Source organism: Rattus norvegicus, chromosome 6, assembly GCF_036323735.1.
Source record: "Rattus norvegicus strain BN/NHsdMcwi chromosome 6, GRCr8, whole genome shotgun sequence".
Classification (NCBI taxonomy): Eukaryota; Metazoa; Chordata; class Mammalia; order Rodentia; family Muridae; genus Rattus; species Rattus norvegicus.
In genome coordinates this window covers 90,083,586-90,099,771 of record NC_086024.1, presented here as the reverse complement: position 1 = coordinate 90,099,771, position 16,186 = coordinate 90,083,586, and the positions used below count along the sequence as shown (strand labels likewise).

The window sequence follows — 16,186 nt, the reverse complement described above, 5'->3', positions numbered from 1 at the left end:
GATATATGGGCTGAGAAAGTAATTGGAAAACAATGCCTTTCATAATAGTCATAAATGATATAAAATATCTTAGTGTGACTCTATCCAAGCAAGTGAAAGATCTGTATGACAAGGACTTCGTCCCTGAAGAAAGAAATCAAAGATCTTAGAAGATGGAAATGTCTACCACACTCATGGATCAGCAAGGTCTGCAATTTTCATGATTTCATTTTTTTTTCCGGAGCTGGGGACCGAACCCAGGGCCTTGCGCTTGCTAGGCAAGCACTCTACCACTGAGCTAAATCCCCAAACCCCATGATTTCATTTTTTAAAACTGAGTAATATTATATTTGATTTTTGAAAAAGAAGCCAAAACCATCCAGTGGAAAATAGCATTTCCAACAAATAGTGCTGGTTCAACTGGCAGTCAGCATGTAGAAGAATGCAAATTGATCTATTCTTCTTGTACAACGCTGAACTCCAAGTGTATCGATGACTTCTACATAAAACCAGATATGCTGAATCTAATAGAAAAGAAAGTGAAGAAGAGCCTTGAACACATGGGCACTGGCGAAAATTACCTGAACAGAAAGGACACCAATGGCTCATGCTCCAAGATCAAAAATCAAGAAATGGGACCATAAAATTTCAAAGCTTTAAGGCAAAGGACAATGTCAATAGGACAAAATGGCAACCTACAGATGTTTACCCACCCTATATCTGATAGAGGGCTAATATCTGACATATACAAATAACTCAAGAAGTTAGACTTCAGAAAGACTGGAGTCTATCTACCTCAAGATCTAGCTATACTACTCGGGCATATTACTCAAAGAACACTTCATCCATCTATAGAGAAATGTGTTCAGCTGGCTTTTTTATGCTTTATTCATAATACTCTGAAATAGGACACAATCTAGATGTATTTCACTAATAAATAAAGAAAAAGTAGAGCATTCACACAGTATAATGTTACCCAGTTTTAAAAATGAAACCATGAAAATTGCAGATGAATGCATGATACTATTAAAAATTCATCTTGAGTGAGGTAATCCAGTTCTTGAAAGACAAATATGGTATGTATTTGCTTATACATGTGAGTTTTAGCTGGTAGTGATAATGAAACTACAATCCATAAAACCACAGAGTTGAGGTATAGCGTAAGATACTGGGAGAGGTCAGTTATATCTTTCTAGGAAAGGGAAGCAACAGACATTTATGGGTGGAGCGAGGGTTAGGAATAGGCATGGGAGAATCAAGTAATGAGAGGAAGGGAAGATAGGAAATATGGGATGAGATAGCAAAAATATAGGGCCATTTGAAGAGTAATATGGGAACCTAATAGAGTAGAAGCTTGTGGTCCGAAGATGTCCACAAACCAAGGCTGTTGCCAAGACTATAGGCTGCTCTACCAAACTGACAGAAAGGCCCCAGTACTGAAGCTAGCAACAATTAAATGCATTGAACAAGGAGAAATCAAGCTAGTGCCCACATAAAAATTTCACACATTTGAGTTAGCATATGTTGTACAGGAAGCTACTTTGCCCACTACCAAAGGAGAAACATTGAAGGCATCTTTGCCTCAAATCCTTTGGTGTACAATGGTGCACTGCTGGAAAGTTATGCTAGTGTAACAGTGGTACAAAGCTGTGGACATAACCAACCAATATCTGATTTGAGTAACGTCCATTCCACAGGGCTGAACGCAAACCTAAGAAATCGGATCCAAATGAAAAGGATCTAGGAGGAGTAGAAGGAGTGGAAATCATAAATAGGATATATTGTTTGCAGGGAAAAATATTTTTATTGAAAGAAAACATAGGTAAAAGACACTCTTCATAAAATTTCAACATGTGCAAAATACGTGCGTACGTACAAGTATATGATTAACCAATTTATATTTAGTGTTAAAAATAGAAAATTATATCAGTACAAGAATGTAATAAATAGAATTAGCTGTTCCCACATTAAAATATTTCTAAGATATATGGGTTCATTTGTGCCTGTTTTACATGTAACAAAAAGAGAAAAACTTAAGAACAGTTTTCTCTAGGACCATGCTGGGAAGAAAGAGAAATAATAGAACACTGTGATTTTCCTATTTTATAGTTTTTTGATATTTAAACATATTGATATATTATTTTAATTTTAAAATGAAGTGATCTTGACATACTAGAACCAATTTTTAAATTCAGATTTGTTCATCTTAAATTTAACATGTGTCAAAGATTTTAAATATCTTTACCAATGCTTATATATTATAAATTTAGACATTCAAAGTTACATGATTAAATTCCAAGAAAGATAAGGTAACTATGTATATTTTTAAATAGAGAGTCATTCATTTTTGTGTCCATGAAGTTGTCCAGTTTTGGATACTCTGCAGAGTCTAGTAAGAAGTTATAAGTCCCTATTCTATGAATTCATTATTTTTTACTTGTTTGAGACCATTTGTACTGTATGACGATGAGAATATAAGCACTCAGCCAATGACAGTATAAGATCAATGTTTTGAATAGCTATGAAGAAAAGCTTTATGTAGAGATTTGTATTTCCAACCACACATGTACATAGAGCTTTGACAAGAAGATATGGGAAGAGTGAGCTGGAGATGGCTCAGTGGTGAAGAGCGTAGACTCTGTACAAAGGTGAATGCTGTCTATATGTATTTCTTTTGTTTATTCATTCTTTTATTCTGTTTGTTTTGTTCTATTCTGATATGTGTGTTTTCATTTTCACTTATTTTATCATTATTATTTAGATGCCTGTTTGTTTTCTAAGGAGAGACAGAAAGGGTTTAACTTCAGATGGGAGAGGAGGAGAAGATGTTCTTGAAGAACTGGATGGGAAACTATATCAGAAAATACTGCATGAAAAATATCTACTCTTATATGAGAAAATGAAAATAAAGTGTGCACAGTTCTTGAAAAGAACCCCAGTTCAATTTTCAGCACCTATATCAGAAGGCTTACGATTACTACAATCGCCTGTAACGTCAGTTCCAGAGGATACACCTTGCTTCTACCTTCAAGCACAGTACCCCCATACAAATACATATAATTAAAAAATAAAAACCAAATCTTAAGGCAAACTGATAGAAAAATTTGAAATAAAAAATTCCAAGAATTGAGTAGAAGCTTGAATAAGGTGAACAGTTTACCTATGATCAAATATGGAATATATAAATAAGTCTAAAGCAATTTTCTTTGATATACAAAATTAAACATATTGCTATGTGATGAACTAGGTATCAAAAAAATCAAAGTTCCTTAAAAATACAAAATCAAAACATTTTTATGACTATTAAACTAAAGTTTTAGATTGCTATCATAACTGGTATTCAGTAAGGTATTAATATTTATTAATTAAGAAATAAATTACTGGTATTACTAACTCCTTTGTGCCTGAAATTATTGTTGAGTATAATCCATATCCCTCTCATCACTATAGCCCTAGGAATTGGTTATGTGAATCAATGATGCCTGACAAGGCTACCATCTAGTGGTGATTAGTTTAAATTTTAGACAGTTAACTCAGGACCATTTATATTCTCAAGGGAAGGAGGCTGAGAAATTCTGCTACAGCAACAAAATTCACACTGATAAAGATGAATACTTGATTGGAAAAAGCATGAGGCTCTAATTAATGATGTTGTAGTCTATGTCGGCACTTTCAAATGCACCCTATTATGGATGCTTGTGGTGATGAATCTAAGCATGATAAGACAGTGTTACTTAATTGTGTTGACAAGAAAAAGAATAATTGACAATATTGCCTACCATTTGTGAAACAGTGTATTATTTGCATTACTTTATGGTATTATCATATACTATAAAGCTGTTTAAGTCATTGTTCACTGTACTACAGAAAGTTGAGTACTTTTTTCAAAAATATGTAGAAAAATGGTGACAGGCAAAATCAGGAACACTTATTGAGATAAATGAGTAGAGAAAGTCAACCCAATGACCTAAGTAACCAACTATCCAAGTACCCGACTAACTGCTTATCGATTCTACTATCAGTGTTTTCCAACCATGGTTCTTTAGGAAAAACTTGGTAGTGTTTGGAATTTTGCGTGCTAATAAATATCTTCCATGGCACAACTCACATCCCATCACAGACCTCCATGTATTTGCAACTTGAGCAGAGGATCCCATGAGACTTTACACTCATATACGAAGAACTCTAAAGACTTTATGCTGGTTTTCTCAATTAATTACAGCAAATGTCAACATGGACAGCTTGTTACAGCTAATTGAATTTGACAGGTTAACTTGAGAGTCCTTTTTCTGAATGCATTAGGGAGTTAGGGCAAGCAAAAGGCTGCCTACAACAGAAAACAGAGATTGCAAGCAAAAAAAAATGTAGTGTACTCATCACTAGGCAGTTTGGAAATATTTTTTAGTGAAAAGGTTTGATCTGTGAGGTGCTGCGTCATCATTCTTGAATAGTTCAATTTGCTTCTATGAGTATTTCATGTTGTCTATTAAAAATTAGCATAGAATAGTAAGTTTCCTTATAGTATTTTCAGTCATTCATTTTCACTGATCCTCTTGTCACACTTCTTTCTTCTCTTTTCTTTCACCTCCCAACCCTTAACTTCCTCTGGCGCTTGTTGCAGAATATTTGATGACACTGTGAACCCCAAGCTCATGTTGTTTAGGGGGAAAATCTGTTTCTAGTTGTGGTGTGGTTCAGCCTTAACACACATCTTTAATCCACACTCTTACTGCTTATTGTAAACAGGATTAAATAAAGTCAACCAGAGGTGGAACAAGCAACCATTTTACAGGGAAGAAACATGAAAAAGTCATAGAGCATAAGGGGAAGTCAGGAAGATGGCTAGAGAGACACACAGGAGGTAGAAGGGAGGAACATTCAGTTTGAGATGGCATGGAGAAGAAGAGAGTCCTTTTGGAACATCAGTTGTGGAAAGGAGGTCAGCTGGATGCTTTCTCTGCCTCTTAGATCTAGCGGGTTTTTATCCCTGCACCGGGCTCCAGAGTCTTCATTAGTAAAATCAAATGACTGAGAATTTGTTACAAAAAAAGCAAAACAAACAACAAACAAAACAGGCCCTCTTGCCTCTTGCCTCTTCCATCCCTAACCCCAGCTACTCACTTCTGCTTTCAAATCACATATGTTCTATGACTGACTACCTCCCCCAAAATTGTTTTTCCCCTCTCATATTCTCTCTTCCATTATGATAAAGATCTTAGGTATTTCTAAACTAAGATTTTTAGAATATCAGTGACTTTTTGTATTATGCGAATATCTGCACAAGATGAAAAGAAATTGCTATTTCATGCTTTCTATTGAGTGTATCCAAAAGCCATGACCAGTCACAGCTTCCAAATTAATTTCATTTTCTGGCTTCTTAATTTAAATTTATCTCATTTACCTATATCTCAGAGGCTTGTCAACCTGTAATACCAGAACACTCAATCTGATCAAATACAATTTTTAACTTCATTTTCTCATAAGTCCACCACTCATACCTTTCAATGATTCCTTTTTTCCTATCCCTCCAATGTCTTGGAAATCTCTGATTACTGATGTTTATGGCTCTAATTCTCACTATGTTAACTTATTTAATGATGATTTAAAACATGTATTTGATAATCTTTCATTTTCTCATGTTCTATATTCTACTGCCTTAAATTCCATTCTCTGCATGATTATAACTTGATTTTACCCCAAATTTAAAATTTGATTGCCCTGTTTATGTCTTTAAAAGACTAAATACTAATTTTATATAAAATTAAATTGTTTATTAAAACTGAGGTATATGTAGCCTTGTACAGTTCTAAAATTTTTTTAAATGTAAATAAAAAAATCAAATTTCTAAGGAGACATTTGATTACTCAAAGTATAGGAAAATGAATGGAAATAGGACTACAAAATTAAAGGAAGATAGAAACAAAGCAAATGGGGACCAGGAAGATGTCACAGCAGTTATGAGCCCTGCTTCTCCTTCAGAGGACTCTGATTTTGTTCTCAGTTCCCAGGTATAATGGCTTACGATTCTCTGTAACACCAGCTCTTCTGGCTCCTGTGGGCACTTCACTTAGAGACATTTAATACACACACACGCAGAGAGAGAGAGAGAGAGAGAGAGAGAGAGAGAGAGAGAGAGAATAAAATTAAGATTAAATAAATGAAAAGAAATCGAAACAATCCAATATTATCAGCCACCATATCTGAAGATGACATTCTGGTTTGTTCTCTCCCAGCACTGTGTAAACTAGGCTCATCTCTAATCTCAGGACCTGAAAAGTAGAGAGAGAAGAGTCAGGAGATTTATGGCTAAATAGTTCAACTCTAAACAGAAGAGATTTTGAGACTACATTAAAAGAAGGTGCGAGACAAGAAGCCTGTAAAAGATGCACAGAGCAAACAGTGTGGTTCTAGGAACGTGGAATGGTTTGGGAAATATTAAGGTTATAACATAATTCCTAATCATTTTAAGAGAATTAAATCGGATAGTATGCAATTTCAAACCTGTGTAAAATTGAATTAGAAAAGACTTGCCCCATCCACTAAGACACAAATCACTAAATGTTGGCCAGCAACTAAATGGTTCAATGTGTGAGAGTGCTTCCTGGGTAAGGCTGACAAATTGAGTTGGATCCTATGATGTTCTTGTGCCCTCCACATGTACAGTAAGGCATGCCCAAATATACACACAAATAAAATAAAAACAACAAATAACCTCACAAATATAAAATAATACAATCTAGAAGGTGTAAATAATACAATTTGATTACACTTATAGTTCAGCTAAAAAATTAAAATCTATGATTTGGGAAAACATATTTGCTTTTTTGCATGTCATAAAAGACAAATAATAGATATTGAAATGTACTTTTCAAACAATAAGTAAAGGAAAACATTCTGATATAAATGAGAAAAGTTCTGAACAAATGTTTGATGAAGGAGAATATATAAAGACCAATAATAAAAATAAGCGAGTGTCCAGTAGTTATAAAAATCTGTGTCTGATCATAAGAGAACTACTGATTAGGGAAATGTAATCTTAGTTCACAATGTAATACCATAGTTATGAACATGACTCAAAGATTGACAGCATTCAAGGCTGGTCAGCTTATGGAAGAACAAAAAACATAATGCAGTATTAATAGTTTTTACATTATATAGTTATTTTAGACAAAGATTGCTGATCTTATTAGATAATACCCAAGAGTTGGTTCAAAAGATAGGAACATAAATACTCACAAGGTGACTTGACTTTGTGAAAAAATTATAAACTTTACATTAGGGCAGGTCAAAACTAGAATCAAATGCAATGTTTATGAATAGGAAAATAGATACATTATTGTTTTATTCAAACTATTGTTCACTACTCAGACATGTTAAAAAACTGAATACTGACCTGCACACCAATAATACGAGGGATGCCTTGTTGCAGAAAGAAATCCAGACAGAAAAAGCAGGTGATCTTTTTATGTCTATTTACTTGAAAGGCAAAACGTGTGACAAGGATGCTGAAGTGGCTCTTCACAGGTGATGGCTTCTGGCGTACAGGCTGGACAGGAGGAACTCAGATACTCAGTTCTACTTACGGCACAGGCCACTGCGAGTTTGACTATGCTGAGAGCACAAATTTGACTTTTAAGTTTTTCTTTTGTTTAATTTAATTTTTTTATTTAAATCTTTTTGTGGGTGCAGTCCCAAGGGATGACAGTGAAATTAGTGTGATTGGGGTGCATGATGTGAATTTCCCAAAGAATATGTATACATGCATACACATACACACACACACACACACACACACACACACACACACACACACACACACCTTTATGATAGTTGTTTAAAGAACAATTGCTGGGAAAGCCCACAAGAGAAACTTCTGGAATAATAGAAATATTTAATCCCTAACTTTAATGGAATTTGAGTGTTTAGTTGCACTCACGTATGTAATGTCCTTGTATAATGTTACGCTGCTCTATTATCTTTTCCTATCTGCTACCGCAAAATGATCTCCTTCCCCCTTCCAGAATTTACTTTCTAGTTTCATGGTATACTTTTTAAATTTAAATTCCATCTTTCAAGAAATCTTGAGCCACTTGTCTTTCCATTTGCACTTTCTTTTGCTTAATACAACGGTCTCCAGTTCCATGTATTACATCGGATTGTGCATATTGTTCCTTTTTCTTTATCCATCCATACGTTAATGGGACCTGGATGAATGTCATAACCTGAGTGCTGTGAATAGTGCTGTAATAAATATTGATATTTAAGTAGGAGAGATTATATTTAAGTATCCTAAGCATTCAACTGTGCTTGTGCTCACACACACATACGTGCATGCACACATATATGCACACACTCAAGTAACCCACATAAAAACACATATAACTGCATAGTTATTAATTATATATTAGTCAATTCCATACAATATATTAGCCAATTTTGTCAGCCAAATCATTTGCTAATAGACGTGCACAAGTCATGCTGTATACAATGAGTATGCAAAATTTTTATTCTTTAATTGTGTCTCAATGAAGGTAGAAAATAAGTCAGATGTTTATGCTGATATCTGAGGCAGTATGCATTGGATGAAAATTTGTCCAAGAGTTACATGTAATTTAAATTCATGTAGCATTAAGCTGACCTTCTAATATCTAACTGTTCTATATGTAATTCAGAGTGAGATAAAATATTTTCTCAACGAACACTTTATTTTATATTAAAATTAGTTATTTACAAAAATAATTGAATGATTATTTAGAATTTTTCTTGTTCTTAACTTACTCTTATAAGATTTCTACACAGAATACAAGATTATTAATTAGTGAGGTAGTTGTTTAACATTTATACTAGTGGACATATTAGGAAAATTTATCTTTTTATCCAGAATTTTACCATTTTCAATCATATTAGCAAATTTACTGACTTCCATGGATTTCCAATATTTGTATAATATTTAATAAGAGGAATGTAGTTAGAAAGTTATCTAAATGAGGAAGCTTTAAGTTAGAAGTTTGTCTTTGAGAAGGTGTTGCATGAATGTAAATGTCTATAGTGATCAGGTTGCATTAAAATAGGATATGTTTTCAAGAGTAAAACCTTAGTATCTTAATTTTAACTCACTGAATATATTAATGTGAACATACTAATGTGAATATATTAATGTGAATATATTAATGTGAATTAATGTTAAGAAATGTAGTAATAAATAACCAATATGAACCTGCAACTGAAAAATGCTAGGATAAATTATCAAATATGAAACTACTAAATTATCAATATGAATTTGGGAGATGAGTATTACAACGAATTTAAAAGTGGAAAAGGTACTCAAAAAGAATTGATAATTTTATTTCAGTGAAATACATTATATTTAAACACTCTAGCTTTAGGTTTTTCTTGCCCAGACAGAATAAGTAAAGTTCATACTGAGATATTCTAATAAATTGTGCTATACATTGTTTTTAACATAACCAACCCAGTAAAAATATGGACACCTTAAGCTACAAATTTCACAGGGTTGAAGTCTGAGGCGACCATGAGACTGTACCCTAGACCAGATGCTTCTGTTTTAACAAGTTCACTGTAAGAAAAAAATATTCACAATCTAGTTGCCTCTCAAGCAGCATCCTTTCTACTTTTAGAGATACTAACAGGCACCCTAGCTAGACAATGTGGGTAAGTCCTTAGCAAACAGACAGTTCTGGTGCCAAGATGCCTCACGTAGGGAGCAAGTTTACCTCAAAGTTAAGCGTCCTCTTCTTCTTTTTCCTGCCTCTTCCCTGGGAATCATAAAGCCTCTCTATAGACTTTTGCTTGAAACCCACCCCATCCCCCAAAGAACCATAAGAAGTTGCTCTGTTTTCTCTCTTTAAAGACCCTGTCATGTCAGTCTCTGGCAGTGAGGCCTGAATACTCCTTTGATTTCCCATGATTCTCTTGCCTGTCTGTCTGGATTAGTAACTCTTCTAATAAATTCCTTATTTCCTAGTAGTTTCTCTTAGTGGACTCTTGAAGCCCCTCCATTCACATAGTACAGAAAAGGAATGGTGGAATTTGGACACGTTTTAACTAAGTTATTGTGGTAGATTTTAAAGTAAACATAAAATTCATGTTATGGCATAAAGTTTTATATTTATTTGTTAACATTTTTGCATATATATATAAGGGTGTGTCTGTGTGTGTGTGTGTGTGTGTGTGTGTGTTTGTGTGTTGTTATTCTTTCAGGAAGATGTTTGTATGTGTGTAGATCAGAGGAGAATTCTGGAAAGGCAGCTCTTTCCTTCTATAATGTGGGTTCTGGGAGTTTAATGCCAGAACAAATCTGTGGAATACAAGCGTTCCAAGCAAAGCAGTATATTTTTACAACTTAAGACTCCTTTCCATGAAGGCACAACATATGCGAACTTATGAAACACAATGAAAGCTGTGCTAAGAGGAAAACTCATAGCTCTGTGTGCCTCCATAAAGAAATAGGAGAGAGCATACATTCGCAGCTTGACAGCACACCTAAAAGCTCTAGAACAAAAAGAAGCAAATACACCCAAGAGGAGCAGAAGGCAGGAAATAATCAACTCAGGGCTGAAATCAAACAAGTAGAAACAAAAAGAACTATACAAAGAATCAAAAAACCAGGAGCTGGTTCTTTGAGAAAATCAACAAGAAAGATAAACCCTTAGCCAGACTAACCAGAGGGCACAGAGAGTACATCCAGATTAACAAAATCAGAAATGAAAAGAGAGACAATACAACAGAATCTGAAGAAATTAAAAAAAAATCATTAGATCCTACTACAAAAACCTATATTCAACAAAACTAGAAATTCTGGAGGAAATGGACAAAATTAAATCAGGAAGATATGAACCATCTAAACAACCCCATTAGTCCTAAAGAAATAGAAGCAGTTATTAAAGGTCTCCTAACCAAAAGGAGCACAAGACCAGATGGGTTTAGTGCAGAACTTTATCAGACCTTCATAGAAGACCTCATAGCAACACTGTCCAAACTATTCCACAAAATAGAAACAGATGGAGTGCTACCTAATTCCTTCTATGAAGCCACAATTGCAGTTATACCTAAACCACACAAAGACCCAACAAAGAAAGAGAACTTCAGACCATTTTCCCTTGTGAATATAGACACAAAAATACTCAATAAAATTCTTGCGAACCAAATCCAAGAGTACATCAAAATCATCATCTATCATGATCAAGTAGGCTTCATCCCAGGGATTCAGTGATGGTTCAATATATGGAAATCCATCAACGTGATCCACTACATAAACAAACTCAAAGAAAAAAAGACACATGATCATTTCATTAGATGCTGAGAAAGCAATTGAAAAAATTCAACAGCCCTTCATGATAAAAAAAAGTCCTGGAAAGATTAGGAATTCAAGGCCCATACCTAAGCATAGTAAAAGCCATATACAGCAAACACTAAATTAACGGAGAGAAACTTGAAGCAATCCCACTAAAATCAGGGACTAGACAAGGCTGCCCACTCTCTCCCTACTTATTCAATATAGTTCTCGAAGTCCTAGCCAGAGCAATCAGACAATGAAAGGAGGTTAAACAGATACAAATTGGAAAATAAGAAGTCAGAATATCACTATTTGCAGATGATATGATCATATATTTAAATTATCCCAAAAGTTCCACCAGAAAGCTTCTAAACCTTATAAACAACTTTAGCAAAGTGGCTAGGTATGAAAGTAACTCAAATCAGTAGCTTTCCTCTACTCAAAGGATAAACAGGCTGAGATTCTTCACAATATTCCCAAATAATATAAAATACCTCGATGTGACCCTAACTAAGCAAGTCAAAGATCTGTATGGCAAGAACTTCGAGTCTCTGAGGAAAGAAATTTAAGAAGATCACAGAAGATGGAAAGACCCTCCATGCTCATGGATTGGCAGGATTAATATAGTAAAAATGTCCGTTTTGCCAAAAGCAATCTACAGATTCAATGCAATAACCATCATAATTCCAGCTCAATTCTTCATAGAATTAGAAAAAGCAATTTGCACATTCATTTGGAATAACAAAAAACCCAGGATCGCAAAAACTGTACTCAAAACTAAAAGAACTTCTATGGACTCACCATTCCTGACCTCAAGCAATATTACAGAGCAATAGTGATAAAAACTGTGTGGTATTGGGACAGAGACAGGCAGGTAGATCAGTGAAAATAGATATAGCATTGAAACCTAGGTTGATAAACTTCTAGGAAGGAACCTAAAGTCAAAGAAAACATAGCTAAACATTTTCACTGATAAACAGTTGTGTGCATACTACAGTATCAGAATGGAGAATTCATGCATCAAGACAACTTTAGGGATGCAGTGCTGCAAAAATAACTTATTGTTAGGACATTCATTTATGTAATTCATTGTATTAAGTGACAAAGAAAATACACACAATATAACTCCTTTTCAGATATTTAAACCTTGGCAGGAAAAAAAAGACTTTCTACATTGTGAAATATATGATAATTATAAAATTTCTTCCAGTAAGAAACTTTCCAAAACATCTAGAAATATATCAGCATAAAACAAAATGGTAGTTTTCATGCATCAAAACCCAAAGCATGTTGGGAGATAAACAGAGCAGACGACCCATTATACATTTAGTCATGTTCCAGAAAATAAAAATGAAAAGGATTACTTAGGAAAAAATTGGAAGCAGCAACAAAAACTGCAAAGCTATGTAATAAAAATGTTTTCTCACATAAACAGTACTAAGAACAGATTTAAATAACTGACAACCCATCCTTATACTAAAACTATGTTTTTAGAATTCGATGCTCTCATCAAGGCTTGACCAAAATTGGCATTTGCTTGATGTTAGAATGAGTGGAGGAGGGTCTGTTGTTATTCTGTGGTGGTCATTGGATGAGATAGTGTGACAAAAGAACCAGTTCGGTTCCCTTTTCCTTGTGCATATTTCTTGTACCACTATCCCTACTTGCCCGTAACAAGGAAGCTATCATCCCATGTTTGGACTGGAGACCTTTGAAAGCAATAGTTGCAATGGTGAATCTTTGCCCTAGGTGACCCTAATGTCCTATGTTAATTTACCAAAAATGACCAGCTTTCTGGAATCTCTCACAGCCTTAACCACTGGGCCAGCTCTGTATTTCAGTAGAGATGCTTATTGACTTTTACTTAACCTCCCCAATACTTTTCATAACATTCTATCCTTCTTCAGCCACAATTGTACAATGTCCTAATATTATAGTTAATTCCTCATTCAAATCCCCTTGTTCAACTCCCCCTTTAAACTCTACTGATATTTTATAAATGATTATGAACAACTCCATATCATATACAGCATTGACTTTTAAGATGCTGAAAAAGATTAAAAGAAGACAATTATGCTATCTTTAATGTCACCAAATTTCCTCAGAGTATAAATATTCCCATTTTATACTACTCATTTACAGAAGTAGTAAACAATTCCATTTGTATAAACATCACATGCTATTTGGCAGCATAATCATACCATTTAATAAACCTTATTTTAAGTGTTCTATGGATTTGGAAACTTTTCGATGTGAAGCAAATAATTAGTGATGAAATTGTTCTGTTGATAATTAGCAAGGAGTCAAAGTTTATTTTTACAAAGCCTTGATAATTCTTTCTTACTTTAGGTAATTTAAACAAAAGAAAAATACCCCCTTAAGCCTAGTTATTTTCTTCCTTTGAGTAGTCCATTCCCTTGTGGTTTCTCAAGGTCAGAGTTAAAACACAATGAACAGGGGACATAATAAATGGTGGATTTACACTCGAAAGCAAAGGATCTGTTTTCAGTGTGGGGGCTGTCAGCTTCATTCTTTATATTTCAATTTCAAGTTCTTTGCCTTCTCCTCTCCCAAACAGTGCTCATTATCGCAGGGAGGGAGACTTGTCACATGCAGTGACAAATTGTTTCATTTACTTAAGACCAAGCCTTTGTATTTCACTGCATAGGCTAATGAAAACACATCTTTAATGATAAGAAAAAGATGAAATCCTTACCTACTCAGAAAATTTCTGTGTTCCACGTTGACAGACCAACCCCATACTGAGTTGACAATCCAGCCGCATGAACAGCCAGTTCCTTCTAATCAGTAAATCATTGTGCCAATGACAACATCAACATAGTTCTTTTTTTGAGGTTAGTTTTTACAGATTCCTCTGCATACTGACAGTTTATTCATGAGGGAGGTCTCCTACCCAATGAATCAAAAATTAAAAAAAAAAACATTGGTTTTTATGAAGTCATAGCACTTCATTGTTTTTTTCTAAATAGAAGTAAATCTCAGTGCTTATGAATATGCTAAGCCATGATTGTCTGTTGCGCATTCACCAATTACCTCTAATCCAGAACCAGCCAAGTAACCTGTGAAGACAACGAAGCTAAATTTGTTCCTCAGCATAGTAATGAGGAACTGGCTGTGTCTCAGAGGCAAATCTGTAAGGCAAGAAGAAAAACAGAATCAGACTGAAAGAAACATATTTACCAGGAGTTTGGTTATCTATTGCCTTGTAAACCACCTACATCAGGCTAAAAGGCTCTGTGTTGGAGGCATTAAAAGCAAATGTTTCAAATTTAGCCATAATGTTTGAATAAGAAGGATCTCCTGTGTTTTTAGCTCTGGTTACAGCTAGTAGCACTTTCTGAGATTGGGTCATGATGGTGCCAAGTTCAACAATGGCTGCATTTGTTGACATTTTCATAGTTAATGGCCTCTTAGAAAGTATGCCTCTTTAGAGGAAGCAGGTTTCTGGAATACGCTTTGAAGGCATAGGTCTTCCCTTTGCCTGGTGCTTGAACACCTGTCTCAGCTAACTGGCTATTAGAATCACCAGCTTTCCTCTGTCCTACCCTTGCCATGCCTTTTCCATGTTGAGGCTTTGCCACAGACCTAAAAGCAATGGAATTCTATGACCCTGAACTGAGACCATGAGTCAAAATGAAGCCTTCTTTCCTTTAGTTGTTTTCTCTGATACTGTGTCACACTTAGAAAATTTGAGGAATACATGGAGATGATGTGATTACTGGTTTTCCTCAACTTACCCAGAAACATGTTCCCTCTACCTCCTTGCACCTCTCCCCCTTAGCTTCCAGATGTAACTAAGCTTCCATGTTTCTGTCTTAAGAGTCATGACAGGTTAGACAGATAAGACTAAGTGCCAAAATGACTTGTAAAAAAAACAAACGGAACTCTCATTCCTTTGTAATGGTGGCTAGTGGCTAATGGAAATTTCTTCCCACTCAAACCTTGTTATTGGTATCTCTTTTATGTTGTCTTAGCATTTGTAGAGACCTTGTGTCAGATTTTATTATAATGTGTATTTCATTATGTCAACTATCAGTGTTGTAGTCCTTAAGAAGAAAAGACCCCTAATAAGATCAAGAAATGATCTTTTAATTCATTTACCTATTTTACTAACACATAAATACTAATCATTTCCTAAGAAATCCCTTCATGAAAAATATGCCCAACACTTGAAAGCAGGCATTAGTGCTGGATGCTTCCAGCCAGCCTTAGAGTGTTTGATTCATTTTCATGGTGAAAATGTTATTTTGCAATTGTAAGGTAATTTCAGAGCAATGATGGTCACATGCGAAACTTTTGATTTTTTATAATTTGTGAGTAAACAGAAATAAAAAGAGGAACTGGTAATGCGAGACAAATGAGCCCAGTAAGTGAAAAGAATACTGAGTTTACAAGTTATAGGAAAAATGAGTGTCTTCTATTTTATAATAAATCTAAAACCTGGAGCTGAGTGGGAGGATCAGTGCTGCAGTTTTGGCCCCTGACTGCTGGTTATTTGGCTTTACAGTTCAATATCAGGCTGGATGACATAATAACTTTATTAGGAAACACAATCGATAAATAAGTAAAACATTTCAAAACTCGTAAAATCATTAGTCTAGATATTTTCTTATCACTCATTATTATTATTATTTTATCATTTTTTACAAAAGATTGATTTTGCGTTTAACTGTGTAAATATGTGGTTATATGCAAGCCGGTGCAGGTTCCTGAGGAGGCCTGAAGAGGCTGTCAGATACCCTGGAGCTAGAGTTGCACACAGGTTTTGGCCCTCTAAGGTTGATGTTGGAAACTGAGCTAAGGTTCTCTATAGGAGCAATAGGCTCTCTTAATCTTTGAGCTATTTCTTCAGCCTCATATATACTTTCTCGACACTTAAAATTTTTTAAA

At 34.7% G+C, this 16,186-nt stretch overlaps 1 long non-coding RNA gene across 1 annotated transcript in view; it reads left to right on the top strand.

Moving 5' to 3' along the window:
- LOC108351242 (uncharacterized) overlaps window positions 1-16,186 on the top strand; it is a 122,193-nt gene that overhangs the window by 86,729 nt on the left and 19,278 nt on the right. The window lies entirely within an intron of this gene.